The 23,431-nt window shown below is 45.2% G+C and overlaps 1 protein-coding gene across 3 annotated transcripts in view; it reads right to left on the minus strand.

Annotated features, from left to right (window-relative positions):
* Atxn1 (ataxin 1) overlaps positions 1-23,431 on the minus strand; it is a 384,541-nt gene that overhangs the window by 163,541 nt on the left and 197,569 nt on the right. For all 3 annotated transcript variants that reach the window (XM_057786906.1, XM_057786904.1, XM_057786905.1), the window contains one exon: positions 7,483-7,546. The gene's annotated coding sequence lies outside the window, so the exon portion shown is untranslated. The remainder of the gene's footprint in view (positions 1-7,482; positions 7,547-23,431) is intronic.

A 23,431-nucleotide genomic window follows, 5' to 3' on the forward strand; every position in this document is an offset into this window, starting at 1 on the left:
CCTAGAGTCCAGGGACTAGATGAAAATGGTCCAGCTGGTAAAGAGCTTGCTATTTAAGCATGAAGACTGGGTTCTAGATGTTCATTACCTGTGGTGTGAGACTATAACCCTGGTTCTGGGGACGTGGGAACAAGAGGATGATGGGGCTTTTTGGCCATCCCAGTCTAGCCAAATCAGTGAGTTCCAGGTTGGGCAAGATTTCTTGTTATCCCCGCAAAATGAGGTAGAGAGCAATTGAAGAAGACACTGACTTAGACCTTTGGTCTTCCACATAGATGTAGATGTACACATTAGATGCACATGCGCACACATGCACACAGACATACAGAGATAGATGGAAAGATAGACAATAGATAGATGACAGATAGATAGATAGATAGATAGATAGACAGACAGACAGATAGATGGCAGAGTTTGACCCTAATCCTTGGGAAGTTTCGGAGGAAGGAGTAAATGGAAAGACTAAGGATGAATCCTGCCTCAGTGCAAGGTGTCTTCAGATTCTTCTAGAGTGCCTCAACTACAAATGACATTGTTATAAATACAGTCTAACAACAACAACAACAACAAGATAGAACAACACTGTGATCAACGATTACATACTATTACATTCATACATCAAATAATTGATAGAGCAGCTCATAGAATTTGAGGGAATAGTTCTCTAGTTTATCACTTTTTTCTCATGTATTTGTGTGTTGTGTGACAGCTTGTACACATATATGCACATGGGTATGCATGTGTGTGGGTATACTTGTGTGCGTGTATGTGGAGGCTGATATTAGTGATCCTCCTTGATCATTCACCACTTTATTGAGCTCATAAATAAAGCTAGTGTACCTTGCCAGCTTGTTCAGCCTTCTGAGCACTAAAATTATAGGTGGACTGTCATACCTACATGACAGTCACACAGATCCTGGGGCTCTGTGCTCTGGACCTTGTGTTGGCACATCAAGCACCTTAACCACTGATACATCTCCTAAACCCATTCATTGATGTTATTTAATGAAGATATTACATAGGACCAGATGAATACATGTAAAGAGGCAGGTTATCGGGGAAGGAAGTGGAGCCTCCATGTCCATTGCGTGCAATGCACTGTTTTTCTTTCTCCCCAGGAAATCTTTGCTTTCCATGTTGACTCAAGCATTGCTCTGCACAAGCGTGGGTCCCCTCATAAAGTCTCCCCAAAAGAACTGAAGGTCCCCAGGATGCATGCAGATGTGTCAGATGACCTGATGGTGGCAGAGGTGGTGCAGTGTGAATGGAACCATGACAACATTCTGGACAACTTAACCTCACTGAATTAAGTTTCTGAAATGAGGATGATTTCTGCCTCATTCAGAAGGCGCAAGGCTCCTTCTAAAGAGAAGCTGGGAACACATAACACAAGAAGTTGAGCCTTGGACTATCTAGACATTGATGTGACCAAGGATGGAGTACAGAGGGCTAGTCCTTTATCAAGGACTTTAATTTTAAACCCAAAATTAACTTGGGTTTAATTTGCCCATGTCCTTATGATCAACGAGTCACCGTGGCTGGCTAATTAACCAACATTAGTACTTTTAGCTTTACTAAGTGTCTTTGAGCCAGGCCTCATTTTACCAAGCTCACAACTGCTATGATTCTTCTAGAAATGAGTGTCAATTCACTCCTATGTTCATCCATTCTGTCACCCTACGCATATTTCTTGAGTACCTACTGTGTGCCAGAGGACCGGCCTGGGACACAGTGAGATATCTCAAAATAGAGATTCAACGCTCAGAACACAGCAGGTGATGAGCGAACCCTCCATGCTCAGCCTTTGAATTGTGTAAACAAGTCTCCAGTTTTCGTCCCTTTCCGGTGGAAGGCCTGTAGATGGTCAGAAGAAGTATCAGCAGCACCCAGAGGACAATCATCCAGGAGCGACACCACTTAAGTGACGTGATATGAGCGAGGAATGAACCTTTGCATTGTGAAGCCACCAGGAGCTTAGGATTGACTGTTTGACACAAAACTGTATCCTTTCCTGACTAATACAATAGCTTCCATTCGCTCCATTATCATGCGTTTGGCAATGAATCTGCGCATGACACCCGGTGACACTTCTGCAATCGACTGCCTTTTATTCCTTTTCAAGCCTTTGATATTACCTGTAATCACGCCTCGCCTCTTCAACTAGTCTAAGGTGTCACGAAGGCTGTGACCTTGGCTATGACTTTCAGAGTTTGTCTCTTAGCCCTCCAACTCTCTTCCCTCCTTTTCCTTCATTTCTCCCCAAATTCAGGGGTGAGCATTGCACAGACCAACAGGCTGCTGTATACCTGTCACGGTTTAAAATACTGAGATGCGGTAGACGAGACTGACAAGGTGTTTGTGGGCGCCGAGCAGAGGATACTAACCGGCCCCCTGAACAAACACAGCAAACACAGGAACTATGAGACTGGGTGAAGGTGGTAGGCTCTCACAGGCAGGGAGGACGAGCTGGTCTGCCTTGATCGATTGGGAGGCAGAGGCTAAAATGTTCACAGAGCCATAGCACCCCACCCCCACCCATCTTATATATTTCCCTGGCCCTTTGCTCCGCCTTTTTCTTCTCCAAGGGTGAGGAGTGAGCTACCTGGCTGAATGGAACCAAATGTGGCCCCAGCCTCCACTAGATGGAAAGCAGATACCACTGGGTAGGGGGCAATCAATGCAAACTTTGACCTCTTTCTTCTTCCCACGGATAGGGCTCTGCAGACTCAAAATGGTTCCCGTTATGAATACGAAGGGCCACAGTAAGGACTGGTCACTAGGAAGGTGGTAAGTCTCTTTGGCACCCACTCTATAACTGTTATTAGCAGCATAAAAATTCTGGCTTCCACCTGTCTTATTTCCATTGACTCACAGCTCGGAAAGAAAACTCCTTTAACTCTTTTAAGATAAAAGTTTTCACATGAAAACCATCTCCTTTCCCAACAGGCCTCAAAACTAAATTAGGAATCGCTATCCTAATCTATCAAGCCTGTCACTTTAATGAAGCCTCTTCAAATCTCTGATTTAATGGCTCCAAAGACAACTGCTAGACTGAGAAATGTGGCCCCAAAGGCAAATGCTGTGACATTGAGTGTTGGGGGTGGGGTGGAAAAAAAAGACTTACCTTTGTGCCAGTGTGAGACACAGGGCAGGCCTTGTGGTCAGTTTCCACAATGGGAAGAGGGGAAGAGTGAAGTCCTTAGATGCTCCTGATTTGTGACTTTATCACCACATTTAAAAATATACACCAAGAATCTCTTAAATGGATATTTTCTTTAAAAGTGTATATGAACACACGGATATAGTTACATACATACATCACAATCTTTGGGTGACAGGATGAGACTATGATGTCATCATGAACAAATGGGATGGGATGGGTACTACCCACCAGGCTCCTTGCATTAGAAAAATTTAGAAAGAAAGCCCATGGGTGTGGGAGAGGAAGAGATGTACTGATTTTAAGATTAAAAGGCTTCCTTTCAGTCTAGAAAGATGCCCAGACATCCTGCAAAGAGATAGTAATCAAAAGAAGAAACGCAGGGTGGGTGGCAAATGGATGGCAGAGGTCTTTGAAGATGCTTTCAGAGGTTAGGGGCGATAGCACACACCTGTGACCCTAGCCCTTGGGAGGCTGACATGGGACATCCTCAGATTTGAAGTCAGTCTGCGCTACTGCAATGGTATTCATTGCTAACTAGGTAGAATATAGAACCATCTGATAGACCTTTGGGTATTCGTGTGGGGCTTTGTCTTGATTAATTGATGTGGGATGACACATCATGACTATAGATAGGACTAGTCCCGGGGCAGAAGATCCTGGGTTGTATAAAGTCAGTGGTTTTCATCCTTCTTAATGCTGAGACCCTTTAATATATTCCTCATGTTCTGCTGACCCCAACCACAATTATTACCATTGCTACTTCATAGCAATAATTTTGCTACTGTTATGACTCTTATTGTAAATATCTGACATATGACCCCTGTGAAAGGGTCGTTTGACCTCCCCAAGTGGTCAACCCACAGATTGATGAGCACTGTATGATGCGAGGGAAGCCAACGGACCATCAGAACGCGTGTGTGTGTGCACTGTCCTCTCTGATTGCAGATGGAAAGGGACCAGCTGCTGCAAGCACACAAGCCCTTGCCTTCCCTGCAGGAGGGACTATGTTTTGAACTGTGAGCTCACTTAAAGCCTTCCTTCCTTCGGTTCCTTTTGTCAGAGTTGTCTATAATGGCGATGGGAAAAGAAAATAGGACAGCTACACAGTAATCCTCACGCCAGCTTGGGCTGTAGTATGAGACACTGCTGCTTCCACAGTTTAGCAGAAGCAGCAGCCTAAACCAGTGTGTTTGCAACAGATGTGAAAGATGAAGAATATCAGAGACATTCAAAAACTCCAAGACCCAAGCAGTGATGGAACAGTTGTCAGGATCTGGGCCCCTAGCAGAACCTTCTGGAAGGAGAGGAATGGGTACCATATTTCTTTGTATAGCCCCACTATTCCTGTAACACAGGTCCACAGCATATGACATGAGCTCTCTGGATCACACATGGCTCTCTGTCAATGCTCACCTTCCAGCCAGGAGGAGTTGACTGTCATATATGGGAATCTCAGGCCTTGCCATGTCCTTATGACAGAGCTATGCTGCCTTAGAAAAGAGGCAACACACAAATTGCATGCTCTCAAGCACTAAGGCTAGGAGGTGCTCAACTCTGCTGAAGAGTGAGATCATGGGCACTGCCTTCCTCTTCACCCAGTTCCAAGCTGGATAAGGATACAGGCAAGTGTTAACAACGGAGCTAGATAACAAGGATGACAAAGTGCAGATTCCCCACACTATCAAGGGCCCCAGGAAGGGAAGAGGCAGAGGGAGATAGGCGGGGAAATGAAGGAGGCATTGCGGCAATCCTGGCTCTGCCAGGGATACACTGGCTGCTGCTGCAAGCATTGTAATTTTTTTTTTTTTTGGCTGCACAGACATGTTGCTATGGAACCAATACATGCCACTGCCATTTGGCCTTTAGCAAATAAGATCTCAGTGCTGGCAAGAGCACTCCAGTGGATTTCCCTTAAAGGGACACCATCTATGTTAAGTGCCATTATAAACTGAGCGCAGCATCGTTCCAGAGCTCCAGCCCTCTACACAGCGAGACAGAAAACTCGGCCACTCATGTTTCACAGGTGGAAGTACAAATGGGACCAGTCCCTGATCTGCTTTGGATTGTTACTTCGGTTTTTTTTTTTCATTCAAAATGTAGTTTTATTTTAGAAAAAAAAACCCAACAAAACAAAATGAAGTAAGCAAGAAAACAAACAGAATCACCTTGGGCAATGAGGAAAAGAGTTTCCAAATGTTGTGTACCACAAATGAATTAAGTATTGTCAGGAGAATTGTTACTATTATGCTTGGTGTTGGGTACATGCCCAGTACACACTACAGTACTGGGGCTACACCACAGCCTCACGCTTCTTCTTAAGTTAAAAATTCCCCCAAACCCCACAAAACTCTCATGGCTTCAGTTTGAATTTACTTTGCCTCTAATTGGCAAAGAACAAGTGGCTTATGATATTTTATTGAATGTCAAGATCAAACTACTGATGATTCCAGCGTAGGATCAAGTCATTGCAAGTGTACTGCATAAGCTCCAGGGGTCCTGCTTCTACAGGGACCTTTCTCCAGTTATTTGTTTGGTCTTTGGCCTTAGATCCTTGTCTACAATTTCATTCTTTACCCAAAGAATAATACAGAGTTTGCCATTTCTCCTCTTAGTTGTCTTTTAAGTTTAGTCTAATCAACAGTATAATTCTACAAAGATCTTTGGATCTTGCAGAGAACAACACACCTTTGTGTCCACCATACATGCATGCATACATACATACATACATACATATGTACATACATACATGCATGCTTGCATACACGTATATGCATTTTCTATGAGTATGTATTGATTGTCAACTTGACAAGATTTAGAACCAACTAGGAGACACACCTCTGAGTATATCTAGGAGAACATCTCCAGAAAGGTTTAACCGAGGAGGGAAGACCCACTTGGAATATGGGGAGTACTGTTTTATATGCTGGGTTCCCAGACTGAATATCAAGGAGACTGAGCTGAGCAATGGTATTCATCTCTCTCTACTTACAGACTGTAAATATGATGTAACCAGCTGCCTCATGCTGGCTCCTAGCTGCAAAACAGAGGTGCCAACAAGTCTCAGCACGTGACAACACGACACTACAAAGGCAGTGGTTTGGAAAGGGCACGAAGGAAGACATGCACTTATGCAGCTATTTCATCTGAGTTGAAATGGTGCCCTCAAAGTGGAGGGAGAGCGATGATACAGGAAGCTCACTAACCTTACAGGACTCACAGGCTCCTCTGCCAGATTAGATAAAGAGCAAAAACCTGCTGGGTGAGAAAGACTTTTCAGGTAGCTGGGCAGGGAGCTCTGTGGATGAAGCTTTTGTTTTGTCACCCACACTGGGGTGACTTTTTAGTGGCAGTGCTCCCAGAATCACCTATGTTTCTCTATCTACCCCTTTTCTTACCTTCCCTAACCCAACAAAGTCACTGGTCCACTTAGCTGCCTTTGTGTGGTGGATTCATTTCTTTGCTAGGTCATTGTTGCTCTCTTGAAGGCGAGTAGACATTTGTTTACATATTCCTAGGCAGAGTCGAGCAAATATGCCAGTGCCAATGAGGACCACATCCAATGGTGTCTGGAGGCACCTACTCTGCCAACCCTGCTTGGTAGCATGACAACTACAAAGCCAAACAACACCACTTCAGCATATACTTTCGGACAGCAGGCCATTATGACTGTATTAGTGCTTTAGTTAAATTAAATTATAGAAATAAATCTATCCTCTTGGAAATAAGCTGTGTGTTAAAAACACTCATCTCTCCTCAGGCCCACCAGCTAAGAGTCAAACACCATTCTCACGCTGTAGGTTCTGCTACTGTCTATGATGTCACAGGACTCTCGGAGCCTACCGGATCCCAGCTATCTCATCTGCACACAGGGACTTCCCCAGATAGCCTGGGAGGTCCCATGGACCATTCACAACCGATTGTTCTTTCTCATGGCACTCACGAGACACAGCCATGTGAATCAGACAGACAGTCTCCCCTTGCCCACGGCCTTATCTCTATGGGCCAGTCACCGAAGGAAAGACACTTTCACCGCTGACCTCTCTGCAAAATGTACAAGTGATATAACAGCCTTGAGGGCAGCTCATGAGAGGGGACTTGGGGACAGCAGGAAGCAACCAAGAAAAAGCTCTGAGAAAAACCTGATTTTCTAGGAGGGACCCAGGCAAACGAATTAGAAGAAAGAAAGAGCATCTTGACTCCAAGTTTGAGAAGACTTCCCCAGCCTGCCTGTTATCAAACGCTTGATCTTGGAACCTCACAGTATCAAACACCATTTTGACATGAACAAAAATAGATGGTACATTTAAAGGCTCACTCACCCTCTGCCAACAGCAGGTTGGTTTCTTCTCAAGAAGAAAGTTTTGGTCTAATTTCTTTGGAAAACTGAAAGAGAGAAAGGGGGGAAAATGGATTTAAAAACAACTGGGGGCCAAGTTGCTGAATCAGCACAGGTCAGTGAGCGGGGAGGACAAGGAGACTCGTGGTCAGTAGATACACATGGTGATATGAAGCTAATGATGTTTTAAAGCAATCATACACAGAAAGTCATGGTATATGTGGTTTATTTAGCATGAGTTATATGACCGTTAGGATAAGGTGCGTACATTGAGGTGTATAGGAAATATTTTGAAGTGGGTCTTTTAAAACGCCCCCACCTTCCTCATTCACTGCATTTTGTCTTTTTCTCCCAAATGCCATACCCTTAAACCTTAACCCACAGCCATCTGTAACTAGGTTTTCATGGGAACACAGACTTGGCAAGATGTGTTGGAAGCTCCTTAAGCCCACTGAGTAACGTCAGGCAGAGACCACAGCATCGCAAGTGCTGACTGGTCCAACCAGCTGCGGGAAAGAACCAAGATGATGCGAGTGTCTGGCCAGAGGAAGGCTGAATGATGGAGACAGATAGGGAGTGGGAGCAGAAGAGTTTCAGCTCCATTCCAGCTCAAGGTTGTTTGGCAAAGTCTCCAGAGACGCTGAACTAACCTCTGTGGGTCTAGAAAGGATGTGAGTCAGAGCTATCCCAGCAGGTTCCACACCATCCCCAAGTGTCTGGAGTTCATCCTAACCTCTTCCTGTTCTTTTCTCAAGAGTCAGCAGATGGTGAGAAAGGCCAAGAAGCCATGAGGCCATGTGGAGAATTTTTACTGAAGGTACCCACCACCCTAAAGGGGTCTCACACTTGGAAAGGCTTGCCTCAGTATGCCTGAGAGAAGTCGGTTCATGTTCAGGTGACACCCACGGCCTGGTGCTGTCAGAAGGTCCCAGGCTAGGCCATCTGAGATGTGACCCTGGCTGCAGAAAAGATCAAGGCCTGACTGAAAAGATGGCCAGAGACAATACAAACAGTGGACTCTGGTACCCACGAGCAACACCTCTGACGAGATCTTTTTTTTTTTTTTTTTTTTTTTTGGTTTTTTGAGACAGGGTTTCTCTGTGGTTTTGGAGCCTGTCCTGGAACTAGCTCTTGTAGACCAGGCTGGTCTCGAACTCACAGAGATCCGCCTGTCTCTGCCTCCCGAGTGCTGGGATTAAAGGCGTGCGCCACCACTGCCCGGCCTCTGACGAGATCTTTAAAAGCTGCATTCACACACAAGGAACCCTTTTATCCTCCAGCCAGAGAAAGAAGTCTACAGGAAGAAAGCTAAGGACCTCCAAAATAAAGTTCAGAGTCAGCCCACGCGTGCTTCTCAGCTTTACCATCCCTAGCTGAGTGATTCCAGCTACTGGAGCCCTCTGAGTTTTCCTCATTTGCCTAATGCCAATGATGCTACCAGCTGCTGCATGCCTCTCTGTGGGTCCTGCTGCAGCATTAGGCATGCAGGGGAGGCAATGAGAAGAACGACCTTGATTACCCTTTAGCACAACACATTCATGTATCTGCAACAGGAGGAGAGGTGGAGAGGGACTTTCAGAATTTGGATGTAAGTAGCTGCACTGCGTTGACTTCCACACCTACCTCCAATCTGATGAGACAAACAAGAACAAAATAAAACTGTCTACTATAAAATAATTACATGATATAGATGGGATGGGGCAAGTAACAGAACTCAGAAAAATTCCCACTAAGAACCAGTAATATTATTTTCACTTCCATGCTACCTAATTCCCTATGCCCACGAATACATATATGTATTTGATAAAGAAACAAACCCATGTGTACATATATAATTTAGTTTAACATGTTTTTAAGGTATTCATATCATTTTGCCAACTGATGGCTTACAGTTGATATACTGAAATCCTCTTTAGTTGTCAATAAATTGATCTACATCTATTTTTTGAAACAGGGTATCAGGTAGCCCAGGCTAGCTTCGAACTTGGTATGTAGACAAGGATGACCTAGAATTAGAGCTCCTTCTGCCTCTACCTCCAGAGCAGCGCTAGGATTATGGGCCATCACACTCAGCTTATTCAGTGCAGGATCAACCCCAGGGGCTCATGGATGCTAGGCTAGCACTCCACCAAGTGAACTACTTAACCCCCTATCAAAAAGTCAGAAAGGACTGTAAGAGTATCACTTTGGAAGAATGAGGCAATAAATATTTATTTGTTGAACATACAGAATCCAGCCATGTATCCATGTTATGAGAAATGACTGCACACCATGACAGCACACGTCTCCCCTCTCTCCTCTGTTTTCAAGACTGGGAATGGCAGATTGCTTAAATATAGTAAGTTTTAACAGCAAAAATTTGTTTGGGTTTGAGTGGGTGAGCTCAGAAGAATACAAACTGGCACATATACCATGGGAAATGAAATCATAGCTCACAATTTCCAGTGAGCAGCTAGAAGATGCTGATAGGGGACTAGAGATGACAGGCAGTTGGGCATGGTTACTAAAGTCGGAAATCCTAAGTCTAATACTAAACAAACATCCCTGTTTCTCGTCCAGTCATGCTGGAGTGGATTTATGATACAGAGAGAAGTGAATTGAATACCACAGAGTTCTGAGTGACCCTAGAAATTAATCCACATTATTTGGAGTTCAAAATCTACGAAAATCACATTGGAAGAAGCCACAAGAAGGTATAAAATGTGGGGCTATTTGTACAGTGCCAGTGTCTTTGGTATAATTTCCTTCTCATAGGGAATAGTTGATTGGATAAAACATATATGAGGTGGTTACATGCGTCACAGGCTACATGATTACCTCCTGTTATCAAGGCTGTGCCATAACTCTAACCATGATCAGTTACATTTCAGACAAAGGACAATTTTGAGAGAGGCTGGGGGAATGAATATAAGCTTACAGATGTCCAAGGGTGTGGAGACATTTCTTCTCCAGTTACAAACGCAGTAAGTCTTTTAAAAGTATTCTGACACTGGAACTATCAGCAGGCAAGACACGGGGATGAGGTCCTAGCAGGGAGAAGGATGCATACACTGAGACACTGAAATAATCTGGAGAAGCACATGAGTATGAAATAAAGTTTTATTTGTGAAACCAGAGTCCACAGGAGATGACAAGAGGAAGCCAATGGACTAAGTCCCCTTGTGTGATGATGAGATGAATGATGGATCATTCATAATGTCTACTGAACAGGTCTAAGAAATGTCATGGTGTTCCTGTGAACGACTTTCCAGGAAGGGTCAACTTGAGGGAAAGACATACCCTGCATGTGGGTGGCACCATCCTATGAGCTGAGTCCTGGATTTAATGACTGACAGGGTTAAAAATGAGAAAGCCAACCAAGGCCCCAGTTTCCCTCCTCTGCTTTCTTATCCACCCAGATATGAACAAGCAGCCTTATACTCCTGCAGCCACAACCAAACCCCTCCTCCCAGTATGCGCCTTGCCTTCCCTACTGCAATGGCTATACTCTCAAACCGTGAGCCAATATAAGCCCTTCTCCTTTAAGTTGCTTCTTGTCAGGTATTTGATCTTGGCAAAGAAAAAAGTGAATAATGTAAGATCTTCCCTCAATGGTTGATTTCAGCTTATGCAATCTGAGCAACAATTCATGGAGGCAGATCCTTCTCTCTGGGAGATCTCCACTCTGCTCAGATATGGAACCCCCAAGAGCCTTTTTCTGACAACACTCACTAGGACTTGCTGTCATGGAAAATATCTGAATTGCTTGCCACACATCTCCAATGGGTACAATCCAGGAGCTGGGAAGACGTCTATAGTGAACTTCTAATAGGGATGGAATTTTGCATTGCTCAATTGCTTTCTCAGGGACAGAGTAGCAGATGGTCAGGACCCACTGTGTATTGTATAGTATGATCCTTTTGTGCATTCAAAGTTGAGTATTACAGAGACTTAGGGTCACCTCCAAAGTGCCCTTCAAATGCTTTGAAAGGTACACAGGATGGATCATGACATATCCTATCTCTGCAGATTCAGCCAAGTAAAGCTGATGTCGAGCCTAAGATGCTCACCCGGTTACCTGTCTCTGACCAACAGGAAACTGCTGGTGTGGTGTGCTCCGCAGCTGGAGTGAGCGCTCAAGGCTGTTGACCTTTGGAAGCACCATCTTGCAAGTACAGTACTCTGGGCCTTAAATGTCCTCTAAAGGCCCTCATGTTGAAGAGTCAGTTTCCAAAATGATGCTACTGGGAAGTTATAAAGTCTTAAGAGCCAAGAACTAGAAAGAAAATCACTGGCACATACCCTAGAAGAGGACTCCAGAACCCCCCTCTTCCTTTTCCCTCACTCCTTTGCTACGAGGTGAGCAGATCAGCTCAGCCATGTCCTCACACCATGATGTTTTGAGTTGCCAAAGGACCCCCCCTTTTGGGTGACTGATCATGGGTTGATACCCTCAAAACTACGAGCCAGCCTAAACCTTCTGTCTTTATAAGTTGCTTATCTTGGATGTATGATATAGTGACAGAAAGTTGACATATTGTCTTATATCCTCTGAGAAAGCATCAGGTTCCTTACTGTTGCCTATTACCATTGGATGAGCAGCTGGTTTCTGTTGACAGTTTAACTCTCCTTTCTAGCCCAAACCAAGTCTTCCAACTAGTAAATTCTATTAACCCATTGCACAGACGAGCAAAGCAAGGCTCAAGAACACGTGACAAAGCTAAGTTTGCCAGTTTCATAAGCAAAGGTGAAAGCTCAGCTCCAAGCTCCCTGCATTATGTGTATGTGTGTGTGTGTGTGTTTTAATAGCCAAGTCTCCACACACTAGCATTCTGACAGACACAAAAAGTAAGAGCCAGCTGTCACTAAGTTGGCAGACAGTCCTTCCTCAGGTAATTATTTTGAGGGTAAGCAAACAACAGCGGCAGGGAACTTACCCAGGGTACTCAGCAAAGAGCCTTCCTTGCCTTAGCAGCCCAGTGGGTGCTAAGCAAGTGCTCTCCAGGCAGAACAACGGGGCCGAAAGTGCTGACAGTTGCATCGGCACAAAATGGAGCCCTGGCAAGGGAGTCTAACAATTACTGTGCATCACTCTGATTATGAGCCACAAGCATGCAATCAACAGCGGAGAGGCGGTCCAAACGATCCCCATCAGCATTTTACTCCAGTCATCAGAGCGAGGCGGATGAGCACACTTTCATCTGACCTAAGCGCAATGCTGAGAACCCAAACACGAAGGATACAGAAGAGCAGTGGCAGTTCGGGAACACTGGCCATGGTGCTGGCCACCTGGCATAATGGATGAATTTTAGTTCATTCAGTTCTTTCAATTCTTACCTCAGGGTAAATAAACAAACACTACTATGTATTTCTCATCTAATAAAGTCATGCATATAGGCAAACAAATTTAAATCATAGAGAGACTGAAGTCTGTTTCTACAGATCCCCTAAGCTATAGGACATGCATGGTCCTAGAAGGACTTTGATAGCTCCTACCAAATTTTGTGAGTCTTTCCTTAAATTATGGCCCAGCTCTATTAGTTTAAGGCTTAAAGTATTTGTGTCTTGATTCCTACTTCCTAGGCACTCAGTGCAGCCCTGGTGCTACATGCCGGACAATCTGCAGGAAGGCAAGCATTTCCACAGCACCGTAAATAAATAGTTGTGTGCATTCAAAGATGACTTTGAGTAAGACAAGTGACTGGCATCTCACAAGGCCACTTCCAAATTATGGAATTTGTCTCAACTGGAAAAGATGATTACAAATAAATGTGGTGATGGTGGAGATCTGTTTTTAGGGAACTGTATCTATCTGTCTGTCTCTCTCCTACAGATGCACACACATACACACACAGACATGGACACACAGATACACATAAACACTCCCATGTGCACAGGTGCACGCACACACACACACACACACACACACACACACACACACACACACCAAGATACAGTTGCTGTCCTACTGACCAAAGGAGTCCATCTTCATAGGCTTCTTGGCCACCAACACTCCATTTCCAATACTGCCATTTAAAACTCAAGCTGGAAATGGTATTTGGGGAGCATTTTTTTAAAGGAACATTAACTAAAAAGCCCATCCATGTAGCCAGCTCTGGGACAGAAATCTTGATTATTACAGTGTCATTGGAGGTCAAGTGTGTGATTCGCTATTCCTGGCATCATATCAGTGCTCAAAAGTTTTGGAAGTTGGGTATTATGAACGTGAGGCTGGGGGAATTAATTGATTGATGACACATGTTTTGAGGAGAGGGGACTGAGAAAGGCTTGTCTCCAACTCGCTGTGGTAAAAGGACTGACCTTGAACTCTTGATCCTCCTTCTCCCACCTCCTTAATTCTGAGATTGTGGGCATGCAGCAACACTGAGAACATATGCTGTGTGCATATGTATGTGTACACATGATCTTGTTATATATTTCTTTTTTTTTTTTTTTTTTTTTTTTTTTTGGTTTTTCGAGACAGGGTTTCTCTGTAGCTTTGGAGCCTGTCCTGGAACTAGCTCTGTAGACCAGGCTGGTCTTGAACTCACAGAGATCCGCCTGCCTCTGCCTCCCAAGTGCTGGGATTAAAGGCGTGCGCCACCACTGCCCAGCGTATATATTTCTTTAACATAAATGACACTCTTGATTTCTCTCTTTAATCTCTCTTACAAATAACTTCTTTTAGCAAGGGAGAGGGTGATGTCATCAGGTTATTAAGTGACAGACATTTGGCCAATGTTGATCAATTAGCAGAAGCCACCAGAGCCCAAGCCCTGGCCTCTGTAGAGCTTGGTAGTGCATTCAGACCCCCCTCACGTTATCTTTGTTGTGTGAATAGATTTCAGCACTTATACTCACCACATTCAACAAGCCCTCAGTACCTCCCTGATCAGTAGACATCTCAGCTAGAGCTCCACTTGTGACAATATTCCCTGTGCCATTCCCATGCCCTTGGGTACTTATTCTGCCTTAGATTCTTATCTTGTCTTAGCTTTTTGAGGACCTTTTCTGTCATTAATCAGTTAATTTCTTTTTACAAATGTTTTAATTAGCACACAGCACAGCCATATCTGATGGGGATGGCAGAAGTCATGGAGCCAGCACAGCTCTTGGGCAAAGATCCAGCAAAGCTGAGCCACATGGTGGCCACCATGTCACCTTTGGGTTTCATCTCCACTTGTTGCATACTTGGGAGACTTTTAATATTTGTACAATTTAGGGGTATTGGATTGATGGAAAACTACTTATGAATCATTTATGTCTTCTCCCAGGAATGCTATGTCCAAGCTTTCCCAAGACAGTCCTGAACATGCTCTTGCTCCTGCTTTAAGGAGATATCCTTGTATATCTGAAGGTTTTCCTTATGCCTTGGAGGTTGTGACACACAGAAAGAAGCCCGAGGTCTCTTTATGAGGCTATGAGACATTTTTTTGAAACATCTGTCCCTGTACTTACTCAGAAGCAAGATAATCAAAACTAGATAAATTTAAAAAGGTCAACAAGATTCGGTGGGCTGGAGGAGTTGGCCACAGATCACACTGCGAACCTCTTCCCACTGTGCACCCAGGAGATTACGTGGCACATACAGCAACAAAGTTAGACTAGCCGGAGCTACCTCTGCCCTACACAGAGACTTATGCTGATGGGCAAAGAATGATGTGGGAAGATGATAAGAGCATTTTACAAAGACATAAAATATAAATATTATACCAGCATTCGAATAATAACCGCAGCATCTTGGGCCTGAGGCTATTTCTTGGGCACTCTCACTCTGACCATTAAGAGTTAATAATACACTGCTTGGAACATGGCAGCAAGCCCGGGATGGCTTGAAGATTGTTTTGGTCAAATGTCCTTGTAGCCAAAGAAGCAACCAGCCTGAGAACAGCTTATCATATGCCTCTAGATTCTTAAAAATTGGGCTATGGAGTTAATGAGTAAAAAGGATAACTCTGTTTATCAATGATGTCGAAACGTAAGGGAAAATGATTAAAAATGGTAACTCTGTTCTGTCATAGTTTATTGATGATGACTAAAAGATGAACAGAAGGAAGGGAAATACATGTCTGAAAACAAAAATGATATGATCTATGTTTTAGACCAACATGAATGGATTCCTACTTACTAAATTCTGTAAAAATAAAGAAGCACCCTGGCTGCCAGGCAGTCAGCTTGCAAAATTCTCCTGACCATCATGGTCCTGGCAAGCACATACTAATTATAAATAAATAATGGGTTTCAATATGATATTTTCAGACATGTTGATAATATATTTTGATAGTTTTCATCTCCTTCTTTATCCTCTCTTGCCCCCTTCTCCACCTGTCAGCCCCCTCCTCTTTTTAAGCTTCTCTCCTACTTTCAAGTCTATTTTAACATTTTGATTTCTTTATTTATTGATTGATTGGTTTTGGTGACCCTGTGAATATCACTGGTGTTGCTTACAGAAGCATGGTTTATGTTTGTTGCTCTTCACTTACGATATAGCGTTTCATTCTGTAGCCCAGGCTTGCCTGGAACTTACTCCCTAGCCCAGGCTGAGTCACCCTTGCACCATGGTTTTAGCTTCAGCCTCCTGAATGCTGAGCTTACAGCCTGAGCTGCAACGCCAGGCTACTTTTCTGTTATTTATTCATGAATTTTTTTTTTCCCAGACAAGGTCTCTCTAAGAAGTCTTGACTTGCCTAGAATTGGCTATGGAAACCAGACTCTGGTCCCCCTGCCCTTGCTGCTGAGTGCTAAGATCTCAGGAATGTGCCATCATGGCTGGTTGGGCCTTTTTAGCTTTAGTGTGAAGATTTTTCTTGAGCTGGGAGTCAATTAGACAATACAGGGAAAACATGCTTCTCTTTTGATTTCAGTATTATGTTGTTATTATCCTTTTATAAAAGTCAATGCTTAGGGCTGGAGGTTCAGCTCATTGGTAGAACACTTGCTCAGTATGTCGGAAAGTCCTGGGTTCAATCCCCTTTAACCACAAAACAAAGATTAAATCTATTCAGGTCATTGTAGGGGTGCGCCGTTGGGTTTAGATACTTGACAAGTTCATTAGCACCCCAAATGCTAAAGTTGTCTTGAGTGTTCTCTTGCTATTCAATCCAGCAATGCATTGTGCTTGCCAACTGCCAGAGGATACAAGTGTTGAATTCTGCCAATATGATGCCATCCAGGGTGAAAGTCAACTCAGGCTTGCCTTAAAGAGAAGGACTCCAGTACACAAGGAATCGTATATTGGAATGATTTCATAACTGGAGTGCAACTACAGCACAGTCAAAAATCATACTTCTGATTTTAATCCAGCCTCTTCTCTCTACCTTGTCACCCTTTACCTGCAGCCCAGTAGAAGTCCGTGCCCTGAAGCTTTCGGCCTCTTCCAGCATGGATGAGGTCCAGCCAGGACGGCAGAAATGCTTCCAGAGTCCAGGGGCTTGTCTTAGAGCTGCCGGGTTGATGCAGACGAAAGGAAGAGTTCACTGTGCCTCCCAAGGCTCCTTATGAACAAGGGGTTTCATGGGCACATTTTTATCTCCTTGGTTACCTCTCTACTTCTTTAGCTCTGGCCAGGAAAAGGAAGGATGGGAAGAAGAAGGGAAGGAGAGAGGAAAAGAGGGAGGCAGAAAGTGAACAGGGAGGCAGAGGGAGGAAGGGAGGAAGGGAGGGAGGGAGGGAGGGAGGGAGGGAGGGAGGGAGGGAGGGAGGGAGGGAGGGAGGGAGGGGGCCAAGACAAAGGAAACTGGTAGACATACTGGAAAGCGGCCACTAGTTCCAAGACCCAAGTATTTCACTCTGAACTTCATACTGACAATATTATAGTCATGGTAATTTAGAGGAAAATTGGAACCTAATGAGAAAAGATAAGACAGGAGCACAGATCAAGGAACTCCTGAAAAATCAGCCCCAAATAGTGCCACCAAGACCTAGGGGTTCTCTGAGCTTATGAATACAAAGCACCTCCCACCTGCGGTGGGGGGGGGCATGTGACGTGATTGCAGTCGTTTCTTCAAAACTACCAGTCACCCTCACAGGGATTTACCTCTAAACAAGGGCATTCTGTAACCAGGGATCCAGCTATATGCTTTTGTCACCTGGGAGGCCTCAAGGTCAGCCACGAGAGTAACCGGATAAGCATGACCTCACCCACTCACTAGAGCACAGTGGTGTCACCAATCGATACAGGAGCACTGCACACCGCAGAGCCTTCTCCGGGGAGTCTCCTGCACAGAGCAGAAACAAATTACACCCTTTGAGGCAGATGACACACGAAGACAGAAGGGCGCTGTCTGCAAAGCGAGTCCCTTTGTTCTGCGTGAGGGGTGCCAATCCCACTCAGGAAAGGGGGTGAGAACTGAATCGTCCACGTGAGGGGAGCGGGGTGGGAGGGGGCTCTCTTGTCTTCCCCTGAAGCTGCCCTCATGCTTCCACTCGAGTGCCTGGGGCTTTGAGCCTCAGCACCCCACAGGCCAGGTGTGGTGGGGTATGCCTGCAATCCTAGCACGTGGGAGGTGAAGACAGGAGAATCAGAAGCTCAAGGGAACTTCCGGCTGCCTAGTTGAGTTTGAGACCGACTCTGTCTCAGAAAAAGAAAATATAGTATAAACATAAGTGACTGCCACACTGATCACTAAGAAACACCCCCATCTTAAAACTTGTCCTACAGCGGTGACCTCCATTATAAAGCAACAACATCACATATTGTAGAGTGCTTCCTATATGGCAGACTCTATTCCATGAATAAATGTGTATTGGCTAAACCTTCACAACACTCTAGGGAAACAGGCTCCATTTTTAATGCCCATTGAACAGACAGGAACACCAAGGCTCAGCAGGTAGAGTAAGCTACACCTGAAGGAGGTGCATGGAGGAGGGGCTGGAGTTGCTTTCACACTCAAGAGTCGAGACACACAATTATTAAATGTCTAGTTAACAGCAGCTGTGACCACCCGCGCAACCTTGGCGGTGAAACTTGCAGCTTTACAAGCTGTGCGTTTCTGTCTCTACTTTGTCAGCAGCTTGAAATAACCACTCTGTGCATGTAACCTCTCTCCCAGTGGAGGCTTCTGCAGAGGTCCATGTGTGCTTGCATGGGTAAACTGTCCGAAGGCCTCTGGAAACCAGCAGCCCTCGGCATGCTTGTGTGCGCTGAAGGAATGAAGGGATGAGGGGCTGCCTCTAATTCACCCCTAAATCATCCCATAAGACAGACTGGGAGCCCCAGAAGGAGATGAGGTTTCAGGAAATCACGTGACACATCGAAGGTCATGCTGCTTTGCATACAAGCTCTCCCATTACATGCCTGTGGTTTTCAAAACTGCAAAACCCATGGCATTCTTTTTTAAAAACCCTTTATATAACTGCAGCATACAACAGCACTAAATAAGAAGTTGCTCTCCTAGAGAGTCTGAGGGGGCCTGAAGCCCAAAAGCTTCTGGGGGAGGGAAAGGATTTGACTGAAGTCACTGGAGACTAGTGACAGATCCTAGGATGCTGCAGCAATGAGAAGTAGCAGAGTGGCCTTGAACCTACCTCCTCTGAGAAGGGAGGGGTAACGCCTTACTGCCTTCCTGACCCAATGGCGTGCACCAGCAGGTAGATAGGCAGCCACCCTCTAGCGATGAACAGACACTTCCAGCCTCCCTGCTCCAGCACTGGTTCCTTTCTAGGATCTGCTCTGCACCTGCTTCTTCCCAGCCCCGAGGAATTTTCCAAGCCACCTCCAGAAACACAACCTTTGGTGACCTGAATTTTCAGCAGCAGCTGGACAGAGGTCAAGGTGTAATCGAAGGTTTTGCCTGCTTCTTAATCGGGACTGGGACATTGAAGTGAGTCCGAGTTCCTTTCTAGGGATGAAAGGAAGGAAGACCGGGAAGAGAGGGCAAGTCTGCAAGGCGGACTGTACCTGAAGCTGCAAAATCCCAGCGGGCACAAAGCCATGGAGGCTAAAGAATGTCCAGAAGTGGGGACTCAGCCCCAAGAGTTTTCAGTCAACCTCTTCACTTACAGGAAATTGTGTCCCACCCAGAAGAAGTCCCTTGGCCATATAGCTGCACAATGGCATGGCTGACGCTAACGGTTTGTGACATCTTATCAGTGAGCATCCAAAACTCCAAGAAGGAGGAGGGTGTGAACCACAGGGGGAACCAAAGAAGGTTCTGGTGATGTCAAGTGATGTGAGACAGTCAAATACTCTGATTGAAACTGAAGTCATATGTGCTTCTATGTAAAACCAGCTCTTAAGGGTCTCTGGGGGGAAATCCATCACCTGGAATCACTTGAAGGCTTGTCAAGAGCTTTAAGGCTCTGCAAGGAGAGGTGTAATACTGAGAGACAGGAAAAGAGGGCTAACCTTTCCTCACAGCCTGAGTTCTGAGTTGCTTTCAGGTGTCTAGCAGGTGAGGAGGGGGGTAGGGAGTGGGTGAGGAGGGAGGGGAGTGGGTGAGGAGGGGGTAGGGTAGTGGGAGCTGCTTCTGGAAGGGAGGCCCCATGCGTGCTCATTAGCATACGCTATCGGCATTCACTCCAGATGAGATTTCATCACAGAAACCTATTTATGCATTCCTTAATATAAATCTAAATTGCTCTCTTCAAATAGCAGAGAGAGCTGCGCTTCAGCAAGGGGAAGAAGTGATGGCACTAAGAGCCGGGCTGCATTTCCAGCTTGTCTTCCATCCAGCCACTCTGTCTTGACAGCCTTAACTTACACACCTCACTGAGCTCATCCCAGGATTCAGAGTAAACAGACTTTCTCTAGAGGGGACACCAAGGAGTACTCAATGCTTGGAACCACTCGGTCGTCATTGGTGGGTCTTTGTGTACTCCCCGCAGATAGATACAGCCTATGACAGCTCGGTTGGTAAAGGGAGTGCCCTGCAAGCGTGAGGTCCTGAATTCAGTCTCCTAGAACACATGTTTCAAAAATAGCTAAGTGCGCTGGTATGTGCTTGTAATGCCAGCACTGGGGAGGCATGGCAGGAGAATCCCTGGGGCTCACTGGCCCACCAGCCTAGCCACTCAGGGTTTCAGGCCAGTGAGAGATAATTAAAAATTAAGATGAGTGATACCCTGAAAAACAACACCAGAGGGTGTCCTGACACTGTTTGATGCATACACACACACACACACACACACAAACACACATGTGCACACATTGGTAAAATGCACATATATACACATGTACATACATACAAACAAACAGGCATGCATGCACATGTACACACATAAAAATATATACATACACAGACATATACACACATACACAGGAATATAATACACACATGTACATACACATAGATGTACAAATAAACACATGCATTCACATGCATCCACATACCCACCCACATACATACATATACACACATGCATACACACATATACACACAGAGACATGCATTCACACATTCACACTTCATGCAGAGAAAGACACCAACAACACCAAGCGGCACAGCTGACACTTTGGAGGCGACACCAGGAGCTGCACAAACTCTTCCTAGGAATAAAGCATTTAAACCCACCACACTCTCAGAGGACTTGGGAACGAAAAAACAGGGAGTTAGAAATATGGGACAAGCAGGGCACATGGAAAGTCCCCAGACCACCATGTCATTCTGTGGGGGAGGAGAGGGCAGGGGGACAGCTAGAGCCCAGTGCCTGTTTCCTGATAGACGATAGCATATGTATCTTTTCCCACATGCGGAAAAAGAGCAGTGACTGTAACCCACGTTCATATGCAGAAGCAATGCTTCATTTCCTTTTCATTTGGAGTAAGACAAGCCCACCCAGCATGTTTAAAATAGTGAAAAGTTTCAACGAAAGCCCCAAAGTGCAATGTCATATCCTAAAACAAGGTCCCATGAGACTTCACAGGAAAGCAAGCCAGGAGAAAAAGAATGATCAATTAATTATGAATAAATCTTCTAGATGAGGCTTGAACCAGAGTCTTGTGGCAAGTTGTAGCTAGGCATTGATTTTGATGTGTCCTGGGCACCACTATTTCAACTGTTAGTTCTCAGATGTTCATGAGTATTTGCTTGCGTAGATGTATGGCTCACATACATGCAGTCTGAGGAAGTCACAGGAGATCACCACATCTCTTGGAACTAGATTTACGGAAGGTTGTGAGCCATCATATGGGCCATGGAAACTGAACCTGGGTCCTTGGCAAGAACAAGTGCTCTTAGCCAGGCAGTGGGGGCGCGTGCCTTCAATCCCAGCACTCTGGAGGCAGAGGCAGGCGGATCTCTGTGAGTTCAAGGCCAGTCTGGTCTACAAGGGCTAGTTCCAGGACAGGATCCAATGTTACAGAGAAACCTTGTCTAGAAAAACCAAAAAGTATAAAACCAAAACAACAACAACAATAACAACAACAAAGCAAGTGTTCTTAACTGTGAAACCATTTCTCCAGCCCCCATTTTATCTTAAATCTTTCTTTTACCTTCTTTTTTTTTTTTTTTTTTGTGGGGAGTGGGCATGCTACCACAGGTACATGGAGGTCAGAGGACAATTTGTAGCAGTCAGTTCTCTCCTTCCATCATGTATGTCTTCAACTGTGAACTCGGGTCATCAGGCTTGGGAGCAAGGGACTTTACCAGCTTAACAATTTCTCTGGTCCTCAACAAGTTTCTCAAACCCCACAACTTTCAGCATAGTCAGAACTTTCTAGAAAGTCTATGTTTTCAAGCATTACTGCCCATTGTTTTTAGAGCTTTGTCCTTGAGTTAAAGCTGGTTGCTGACTCTGGACTTGGAGCTAGAAGCCAATAACTTCCCACAAGATCACTAGAGACCTTGTATGCAGAACCAGAGGACTAGCTTGTGGCATGAAGAATCATAAGGAAATTCTGTTTTCCTGGGTATGGTGGCTCATGCCTGCAGTCCCAGCACTGAGGAGGCTGAGGCAGGAGGATCTAAAGCTTGAAGCCAGCCTGAATTATTGAATGAGACCCTGTTGTGGATTGAATATGAAATGCCTCTTGGACTCACAAGTTTGAATGCTCGCGTGAAGCTGGCACTGCTTTGGGATGCTGTGGGGCTCTAGGAGACTGGTCCTCACTGAAGGAAAAGAATCCCCAGAATCCCCAAGAGCGAGGAGACCTGGAGATTCTACAGTGCCATCCCACCCTGGTCTTCTCTCTACTTCTTGTTTTTTTTTTTGTTGTTGTTTGTTTTGTTTGTTTGTTTGTTTTTAACTAGGTATTTTATCATAGCAACCAGAGAAGTTAGTAGGGACCTTGTTCAGGCAGAGTCGAGGTCGGGGATGGGACAATCAGACCAACAATGTCTTTATTCACTATCAAGTCTGGTGTACTGAAAATGATTAGGGGCATATAGGGTATTAAGGGGCTTTGAACCTTAGCATGCCATGCTGAGTGGGTCACAGAACAGCTTTGGACCTTGCTTCCAAACAGGAGGAGTCGGGAGTCAAAGGCTTGCTCAGGACTTTTGCCTTCTCCAGACCCTGCATCCCACATTCCTCGGTTCCTCATCTTTCCTTTGCCAGCAGGGACTAGTGTCTTAGGAAGACTGTGCCTTTGAACTCTGAGGACTCTGACAATGGCCTTCCTCGCATTGTTCCCACAGTAACCAGAGCCAGCTGTCTAGGCCAGCTAGCCAAATTGTGGCTCAGGAACACACACAACAGGACCGCTGCTCGGAGAACTTCAGCTCCAGGCTCTTCCTTCCCTGGGCGGGCCTCTGTCTGCAGGTCAGCACGCGCCTGGCAAACCACCAGTGAGATCCTGGAGACTTCATGTCTAGAGTGTAGCCACAATCATCTAACACATCCTCACTAATAATGGCGGGAAGATCCAGATACCTTAATATCTCTGAACTTAGGCACATGGCTCTTGGGTGCCACGGAGGTACCCATAGCATGTACACATGAGATTTTCCCAAGCATTTTGGCACCCTTTGATACCATGGGAAGGATAATGGGGCTTGGGGCAGGGTGACCATCTC

Source organism: Chionomys nivalis, chromosome 13 (assembly GCF_950005125.1).
Source record: "Chionomys nivalis chromosome 13, mChiNiv1.1, whole genome shotgun sequence".
NCBI lineage: Eukaryota > Metazoa > Chordata > Mammalia > Rodentia > Cricetidae > Chionomys > Chionomys nivalis.